This window comes from Triticum dicoccoides, chromosome 3A (genome assembly GCF_002162155.2).
Source record: "Triticum dicoccoides isolate Atlit2015 ecotype Zavitan chromosome 3A, WEW_v2.0, whole genome shotgun sequence".
Classification (NCBI taxonomy): domain Eukaryota; kingdom Viridiplantae; phylum Streptophyta; class Magnoliopsida; order Poales; family Poaceae; genus Triticum; species Triticum dicoccoides.
In genome coordinates this window covers 344,847,737-344,857,787 of record NC_041384.1, presented here as the reverse complement: position 1 = coordinate 344,857,787, position 10,051 = coordinate 344,847,737, and the positions used below count along the sequence as shown (strand labels likewise).

The following is a 10,051-nucleotide window of genomic DNA, read 5'->3' as shown; positions in this document are numbered from 1 at the left end:
AAGAAGCACACCCACCATGACAAATTCTTAGAGGGTATCCTACGCGGCTCCAATGGCGCTCCGAGTGGCTGCCGACGACGAGAAGCAGTTCACCATGCATGCCATGGTGGACACCCAAAGAAGGTTCACGGACCTCTCAGTGGTGTACACCAACGACCCGGTCTGGGTGGAGCACTCCATCGACATCATGGAGTTGTTGCTTGCTGGTGAGAAGTACAAGGTGGTCGGGTTCGACCTCGAGTACACCCGCTCTCATGCCGGGTCTCGTCCCAAGGCCGCCGTCGCCCAGATGTGCATGCGCCACCACATCCTCGTCTACCACTACTGCCTGGCCACAAGGCCTTGCGAGCATTTCGCCAGGTTTGTCAACAGCCCCCACTACATGTTCGCTATGATGGACATCACCAACGATGTAAAGGCGCTCGAGAATTCGGGCATCGCCTGCCAGAATCTTATCGACATCCATGTCCAATACAAGATCTAGGGCAGCAAGGAGCATGAGAAGGACTCACTGGTTCACCTCGCCAAGGCCATCATCGACCCCTACTACGGAAACATGAAGGATTCCTGCAACAAGGACAAGCGTGCCTGGCACTCGGCCTGGATGGAGATACTCGACAAAGCTCATGTCATGTACGTGGCCAAGGAGGCGAACACGAGCTACGACATGTACATGCAGATCATTGACATGAGGAAGTGCCTCCTTCCCCAAAACGGCCAGGGATCCCGCCGGAAGCAGAGCAATGGCAAGCGTCGTCGCAACAATAAGTAGATGATTAGATCCTCGTTTCTCCTAGTTTAGTATGCATGTAATTGCTTACTTTGGTATGTGGAAATGTTATGTGTGTAGTCACTTGTGTAATTGTATGCTTAATTTGGTTTTGCAATGCTGTCTTTTTAAGTATATATGTTGGTGCTCTATAGACAGAGCAAATCACACCGCACACGGACTAAACAATGGAACCTGTCGGTGATGATTTCATCAATCATTGACAATTGTATACCAGCAATCGTTTGCTGACAACACACATGGCTTGTTAATGGGAATTGTCTGTGTTGTTATCAGTCTTCCCACACGTTTTCGATTACATACCTGTTTGCCACGTATCACACACATCTTGTTAAGTTGAACCATTTCTGTTCTCTTGGCTCAACACAAACAATTCATCCAAGTGAACCTTATGCCGTATATCACACACACCTTCATCTGGCTGACCGTTTCTTTGTGTTGCCTAATCACAAACAGTTCATCCGAGTGAGCCGTATGCTGTATACCGCAGACACCTTCATCTGGCTGACCGTTTCTTTTGTTACTCCTCATCGCAAATAGTTAATTGAATTGAACTGTATTCCCTGCATCACACACGCAACTAATATCTGAACCGTGTTTGATGCATCCATCATCACAAACGTTTTGCACCTTTTTTGACGGGTTTTTTACACCACCGTTTGCGATTATTGCATCGCACACAGTTTCGTCGAAGGGTCTCCGATCGAAGTGTCGCGATAACAACATCCTACAATAGTGATAACAAATACGATAAATATTGCATGGTTCAAATTCCAGCATTACAAGGCCCAAATTCGAAGATTACAAGGTTCAAACTATTTTTACAAATAAAATTCATCTTCTTCATAATATTTTTCATGCATTATTTCTGTGGAAGGATCGGCCATCGAGAAGTCATATAGCGGCTTGATACAATGACTTTCGAATAATCTGTCATATGAACTTACAAACTGAAATTCAGCTTTTGCAAAACCTTTTCCATTCAGCTGTAGACGCATGCGCTCTTTAGCAATCCATTCACTTCTGTGCAGTATATATAGGGCAAACCTCATTACCTTGAGCAACCTTGCTTTCTCAACAAAGAGCCTAATGAATTTAATTTCTGGTGTGGTGCCTCTATACTCGTTAAAAGTAATTTCTATGAGATGAAGATCAAGACATTAAATGGGATTGTTATATTCCCCAACATTTTCTACTTTCAGGTCTGCTAGTATCTGCAAACGGAGACAACATATTAGTGCCTAGCTGCAGATTTGAACACTTCAGACCTCTTTGATTTGCAGGATTTCTAAAATACACGAAAAGAGTGAAATGCCACCTTCTATCTTCCATGATTAACATCTCAAAAAATATATGCATTGAAATCCTCCAAATTTTCTTTAGAAATCATTCTACATTTGTCATTGTAATCTACACTACTATTAAAAGAGCAAACTTTATTTATTCTAAACCCACCCAGATTAGTATACACATGACAATCAGTACCCTAGGATCTATTCCACTTAACGATATCTAAGGGTCAATTTCGCCTCCATGGTCTGCCAACCAATTCGATGGCCCAGATTCGATTGGTCTGCCACCGCACGTCCTGCCCCGCGCACGTCCGTCTTCAATCCAACCGCCCCTCGCATCCCTTCATTCTCACAGGTGCACGCGGGAGTTGTTGCCGCCGCCGAGCATGTGGGCTCCGCCGCCCTACCGCCAGACGTGGACGCACGCGGCCGTCGCCGCCGCCGGGCACGTGGCCTCCATCGCCCCGCCATCTGGCGTGGAAGCACGCAGCCGTGGTTGTCGCCGCCGCCGTCTGATGTGGACTCTGGCCGTCGCCGCCACCGGGCACGTGGCCTCTGCCGCCCAACCTGGACACACGTGGTCGTGGCCGTTGCCGCTGCGGCGGGCGTGGCCTTCGCCGGCCTGCTGCCCGGTGTGGATGCACGCGGCCGTGGCCTCCGTCGCCCAGCCTCCGGGGACGTGTACGCATGTGGGCGTTGCCGCTGTTAGGGACATTGGCGCACACAGTAGAGAAAAGCTCCACCGCAACCTCTGTCGTAAGAATAAGATGATTTCTCCTATCTCTAATCTACTTGCAATCTGACATCCATTGCCAATTTGGCTTTCTGGAAATTCGGTGGCACATGAATTCTAATTCTAATTTGAACATGGAGCACTATTTTTTTTTCTTGTGATAACCACCAAGCACGAACATGCAGTGCATGTATAGCTCTTGCCGAGTGAAATTTTTATATCATATTCCGTTGTCAATTTACCCTTTGTTTGAGGACAATAGGCTGTTCTCACATTAGCATACATCTAAACTTCTAGATTATTTTTAATACATGGTCGTTTGAAGCACCCATCTTTGTACTGTTTTTTGTGTGTATGTATGGTTTTTTTCCTTCTTCTGAAAGAATCATATATGCTTCGAGTTGACTGACGGGCAATGCTAGAAATCACTTGGAAGTTACAGGTGTGTTGGTGCAGATTGCTTAAAAAAAAATTCATGTATCACTTTTTTGTAACTCTGACATTTAATTTGTGTTCAATTATCTGTAGTACAACCTAACTATTTGATCTTCGGGATGCTAATTTGTGCACACACAGAATAAAAAACCGGTAGCGATGACAATGTTTCCTGTGAAGATCAATACCTGCTACATATGCATTGTTTCCTGTGACGATCAATTCCTACTACACCTACACTAGATCCTGTGATGCATTGCGAGGCCTGGAACGACTTTAATTTTGAATATAATTTTACTTTCGGAGCTGTTTAGTCCAGCAATGAAACACATGTCATTATCCAGTCTGCTCGCACGATTGGCACACACAACCACCGCCGACCATCGTTATCCGGCCATAATCCCGCCGTCCTCCTCGCATCACCCTGCCGTGTGCCCCTGGCCGATTTCCTCGATACGCCATCCAAGCGCGCGTAGCCACAAAAGCTCTTCATCATGGTAAGGCGCAGGTAGATGACGACAAGCTGCAGAACAACAACTCGACAGTGGAGTACCGACGCGATACTTGTCATTGGGAATCGGGAAGGTATAGTGTTGGGTACATAATTTTGCTTGGCCGTCACTTTTCTTTTAAAGTATGTTCGCTGCAGAATGATTCTCGATAGCTCTTCCTCTCATGTATGTTTTCTTTTCAGCATGATCATAGCCCACTGTGTTGTATATTGTTTTCACCAATGAGGGCCAGCTGCATGACCAATTGATTTCTCCCTTCTATCTGATTGCCAGTCCGGTGAAGACTTTCCGATAATTTGTATGTCTTTTTGGACTGGTCATTACTTTCTGAAATTAAGGTACGATGATTTGGAGGAATTGATGTGTATGCACTGTTGTTACATTGCAGGATAGTGAATTGTGATAATTTTACTATTGTGTATACCCTGTTCTACATAAAATTTTCCTTTAGCATCTTAAAGATATTTCTCCACTTCATTCTTGTTACTTTATTTGCAGCCTGGTTATATGTTGTTTGTGCTCTCTCATTACTATCTCAGGCCTATTAATCCATATATTAATTGTTCCTGAATTTCTACAGGCTCCCCTGATCACCATATTTATTTGGAAGCTACTAGAACAGGTCAATCTTAGTTTGGGCTCTGTTGCAGCAATAAGCCTGTGCTTTTTAATCGTGTTTTAGCTATTCATTTTCAAGTGCACTAAAAATCGACATGTTTCATATTCCTCCAACAGTTTTGAGGTTCCATACTTAACTCTTGCATTTTGGTTACTGTAGAGGAGTATGCTCATATGGTCAAGGCTGGTATCATCGACCCTGTAAAAGTGATCCAAAATGCACTTCAAGGTGCAGCAAGGTACAACTTCAGTTCTCTAACCATGTACTTTATGTATGGCCATGACAGAAGTAATCAGACTTGTTTGACAATTTGTGTTTCTGTACAATGTTTATCCGCTGATCACAACCATAGAGGTTGCAGATGAACGACAGGTTTTGAGGACAGTGCGGCATGATGCTTGCGTGAATTGTATTAGGGTGCGCGCATTCTGTCCAACGGGATTTGACTGTACATCTCTGTCCATTACTTCAGGTGTGCATTGAGCATGCATGATTTGCCTGATGATAACAATTGATTTGCAGTTTTGGATTATAATATTTTTTGCGGGTCAGGTTTGGATTATATCTAACTAGAAGGATATGGATACTGCTCCATTGGAAAGCTTTGATAATTTTGTTTTCTAGCTAGAAAAAGATAACAACACGAGTGCTCAAGGTGATAAATATGTTCACCTACATTGCAATGGGGCCATAAATATTTTGTGTACCCACTAATTTTTTGTTGTTGATTCTGTTTAAGTATATTCTTGCTAATTAGGATCAAAATGATGACGTTAATTTAGAGCACTTGTTGCCTTACTCCATAGATCTATGACATTCAACGGAGTTTGTTGAAGCAATGGCGTCAAAACATAAAGAATGTTATGGGAAGTAGGACTTGTAAGAAAATAATCTTATTACAAGAATGGATAAATAGTGTCAATGAGAAAATGTTAAATCCCCTCTCTCCATTTCCTTACCATGAATCTAACATTTTTTTGATCTGTTTTTAGCTTCTAGATGTTCTGCAACTATATACACAATAGATACTGTCTGTCTAAAATATAGCTCCACTCCATGAGAAGCTGAGATAAACTAAGAATGGGGCAAAGAAATTCCGACTCTTCCTGCTCGCAGGCGGGCCTGGTATGACTCCCATGGGTAGCATTACCGCAACTATCGAGCCTTCAAATTTTGAAGATAACAAGTAGCCTGAATCCAGGAAGAAAACTAATTCAGTTCTGCCAAGACTACTATTTTTTGGGTATCTTTGTTCCAACTTTGCATTGACACCACTTGGACAATGTTTATGTGTTCCTTTCATTTTCGCCAACAAAATAAACATTCTGAAATCTTTATAGGATATTTGATTCCAGTTTCACTATACAATAGACTAAATAGGCTACGCCCTTACATTCTCCGTGGAGAAGTTGTCCACCTAGTTGATTGCCATTTATTTGTGACATTTTTTGTACAGTTATGATTTATGTGGTGTGTTTGGTACCGTCAAAAGATGATTGATGGGTTTGTACTTCTCCTTTTGTTTATAGAGAATGGGCCATCCTAGAGTATGAATTCAAAATTCTATACCCGCATGAATTTGACATGGTTTGATTGAGGCGTGCGTTGCACGTGCACGCTTAGTAGTCATGGGTAAAAGTAACAACAAATTGAGCTCTGTTGTGGTTAATGATACGTTTTCAACATATCTATAATTTTCGATTGTTCCATGCTGTTATATTATCAATCTTGGTTGTTTTACAATCATTTTTTGGGACTAATCAATTGACATAGTGCCCAGTGCCAGTTTTTGTTTTTTTGCTTGTTTTTTTTACTTCACAGAATATCAATACCAAACGGAGTCCAAACGCAACGAAATTTTTTGGAGATTTTTTCTAGACCAGAAGACACCTGTTGGGCTAAAGAAGTACCAGAGGGGGGCTTCGAGGGGAGCACAACCCACCTAGGCGCGCCTGGGGGCCCAGGCGCGTCCTGGTGGGCTGTGCCCACCTCGGCCGCCTCCCGCACCGCCTCTTTGCTCTATAAATACCCCGAAAATCCAAAAACCCTAGGGAGTCGACGAAACACAATTCCAGCCACCGCAAGTTCCAGAAACACCAGATCCAATGTAGACACCATCACGGAGGGCTTCATCATCCTCATTGGTGCCTCTCCGATGATGCGTGAGTAGTTCATTGTAGACCTTCGGGTCCATAGTTAGTAGCTAGATGGCTTCCTCTCTCTCTTTTGATTCTCAATACAATGGTCCCTTGGAGATCTATTTGATGTAACTCTTTTTGCGGTGTGTTTGTTGAAATCCGATGAACTTTGAGTTTATGAGAAAATCTATTTTATCCATGAAAGTTATTTGAGTCTTCCTTTGATCTCTTATATGCATGATTACTTATAGCCTCGTATTTCTTCTTCGAATCTTTGGTTTAGTTAGGCCGACTAGATCGATTTTTCTTGCCATGGGAAGAGGTGCTTTGTGATGGGTTCGATCCTACGGTGCTCAATCCCAGTGACAGAAGGGAACATGACATGTATGTATCATTGCTATTAAGGATAACAAGATGGGGTCTATTCCTATATGAATAGACTTGTCTACATCATGCCATCGTTCTTATTGCATTACTCCATTTCTCCATGAACTTAATACACTAGATGCATGCTGGATAGCGGTCGACGTGTGGAGTAATAGTAGTAGATGCAGACATGAGTCAGTCTACTAATCTTGGACATGATGCCTATATAATGATCATTGCCTGGATATCATCATAATTATTTGAAGTTCTATCAATTGCCCAAAAGTATTCTATTTACCCACCGTGTGCTATTTTTCTCGAGAGAAGCCACTAGTGAAATCTACGGCCCCCAGGTCTATTCTTTATCATATTTGCCTTCGAGATCTATTTTTATTCGCTTTTATTTTCAGATCTATTATTCCAAAACCCCCAAAAAACCTTGCTGCAATTTTCGTTTAGTTGTTTTATTTTGCTTTATTACGAGATCTGTTTATCCAATCTACTACAAAACGAATCTATCTTTTACCCGGGATGGATTGACAACCCCTCTTACACGTCGGGTTGCAAGTATTTGTTCTTTGTGCAAGTACCGTTTACAAAGTGTTGCTTGGTTCTCCTACTGGTTCGATAACCTTGATCTCATCATTATGGAAATACCTACCGTAGCTATGCTGCATCATACCTTCCTCTTTGGGGAAATACCGACGTAGTTCAAGCAGCATTAAAAGGAATTCTTGGTGCTGTTGCCAGGGAGATCATCAACATCTATCAAGTTCCTAATCACAGATCTCATCTCCTTGCAATTTACATTATTTGCCATCTCTCGTTTTCATCTCCCACTTCACAAAAATTTACTGTTTTATTGGCCCTCTTTATCGTTCACCGTTTTCTCGTCAGATTTGTTTATGTGTGTGATCTTGCTTACCCACCTTGTCACTATGTCTCACACTACTACTCCTTCTTTATCTCCAGATTTTGAAGTTTTATACTTCAAGCAGAGACAAGGAGAAAATGTGAAAGATGCTTGGTATAGATTAATGGAATCTTATCGCATTAGCAATCTTAAACGAGATGCAAGGATTTTGCTTCGAATTTTTATATAGGATTAGCTTTGCATCATAGACAACTTTTGGATTTTGCCGCTAAAGGGAATTTTATTGAACTTGATGCTAATACTGCTTATGAGATCTTAGAGGGGATCTTGGGAATCCCACCAACCAAGAAGGGGATTTCTTTTACTCGAGAAGGGGTTCAAATTTTAGACAAGTTGAGTGTTTTGCATAAACATATGGTCGAGTTGCAAAAATATAATGAACCTCTCAAGCATATTGATACATCCATTTTGCATCATGCCTTTATATTGATATTTATTGCATTATGGGTTGTTATTACACATTATATCACAATACTTATGCCTATTCTCTCTTATTTTATAAGATTTACATGAAGAGGGAGAATGCCGGCAGCTGGGATTCTGGACTGGAAAAGGAGCAAATATTAAAGACCTATTCTGCACAACTCCAAAAGTCCTGAAACTTCACGGATAATATTTTTGGAATATATAAAAAATATTGGGCGAAGAAAGCACCAGAGGGAGGCCATCAGCCAGCCACAAGGGTGGAGGGCTCACCCCCATCCTTGTGGGCCCCTGGCAGGCCTCTGATAACCCACAAGTATAGGGGATCGCAACAGTTTTTGAGGGTAGAGTATTCAACCCAAATTTATAGATTCGACCGAAGGGGAGCCAAAGAATATTGGTAAGTATTAGCAGCTGAGTTGTCAATTCAACCACACCCGGAGATTAATTATCTACAACAAAGTGATCAGTAGCAAAGTAGTATGATAGTTTTGATAATAGTAGTAGCAGCAATAGTAACGGTAACAATGATAGCGGTAATTTTATAGCAAGTGCAACAGTAACGGTAGCAGGGGTAACTTAGCAAGAGCAATATAAGAGAAATTCGTAGGCATTGGATCGATGATTTGTTGGATGATATTCATCTTGTGACAGTCATAACCCAGGGCGATACGACACTAGCTCCAGTTCATAAATATAATGTAGGCAGGTATTCTGTAAATAGTCATACGTGGTTATGGAAAGAACTTGCATGCCATCTTTTGTCCTACCCTCCCGTGGCAGCGGGGTCCTATTGTAAACTAAGGGATATTAAGTCCTCCTTTTAATAGAGAATCGGAACAAAGCATTAACACACAGTGAATAATGTACTCCTCAAACTACGGTCATCACTGGGAGTGGCCCCGACTATTTTCACTCCGGGGTTGCCGGATCATAACACATAGTAGGTGACTATAACTTGCAAGATGGAATCTAGAACATGGATATAATGGTGATAACATAAACGGTTCAGATCTGAAATCATGGCACCCGGGCCCAAAGTGACAAGCATTAAGCATAGCAAAGTCATAGCAACATCAATCTCAGAACATAGTGAATACTAGGGATCAAGCCCTAACAAAACTAACTAGATTACATGATGAATCTCATCCAACTCCTCACCGACGAGCGAGCGTACAAAGGAATTACTCACTCCCGGTAGGGAGCATCATGGAATTGGCGATGGAGAAGGGTTGGTGATGACGAAGCTCGAAGACCCCCCTCTCCGGAGCCCCAAATGGACTCCAGATCTGGCCTCCCGATGAAGAATAGGAGGTGACGGCGGCTCCGTCTCGTGGAACGCGATAATTCTTTCTCCTTGATTTTTTTTGGAAAATAGGATTGTATAGCGTAGTTTTCAGGGTCTGCGGGGCCACCAGGTGGGGACAACCCACCTAGGCGTGCCTGGGGGGGGCAGGCGCGCCCTGGTGGGTTGTGCCCACCCTGGTGCCCCCTCCGGTGGTTCTTGGCTCTAAAAATTCTCTTTTATTGTATAAAAGTTCCTCGCAAAGTTTCGTTCCATTTCGAGAACTTTTATTTCTGCACAAAAACAACACCATGGTAGTTCTGCTGAAAACATCGTCAGTCCGGGTTAGTTTCATTCAAATCATGCAAATTAGAGTCCAAAACAAGAGGAAAAGCGTTAGGAAAAGTAGATACGACAGAGACATATCAACTCCCCCAAGTTTAAACCTTTGCTTTTCCTCAAGCAATTCAGTTGATAAACTGAAAGTGAGAAAGAAAAACTTTTACACACTCTTTTGCTCTTGT

The 10,051-nt window shown here is 42.5% G+C and overlaps 1 long non-coding RNA gene across 2 annotated transcripts; it reads left to right on the top strand.

The window, feature by feature from the left end:
- Positions 1 to 2,384: 2,384 nt before the first annotated feature.
- On the top strand, positions 2,385 to 5,891 carry LOC119268159. Of its 2 annotated transcripts, XR_005132950.1 has the most exons (3): positions 2,385 to 3,835; positions 3,945 to 4,384; positions 4,541 to 5,891. It is a non-coding gene; the product is annotated as an uncharacterized LOC119268159 (long non-coding RNA). The 2 variants fall into 2 exon arrangements; XR_005132949.1 differs by having other exon boundaries at positions 3,945 to 5,891.
- Positions 5,892 to 10,051: the final 4,160 nt, after the last annotated feature.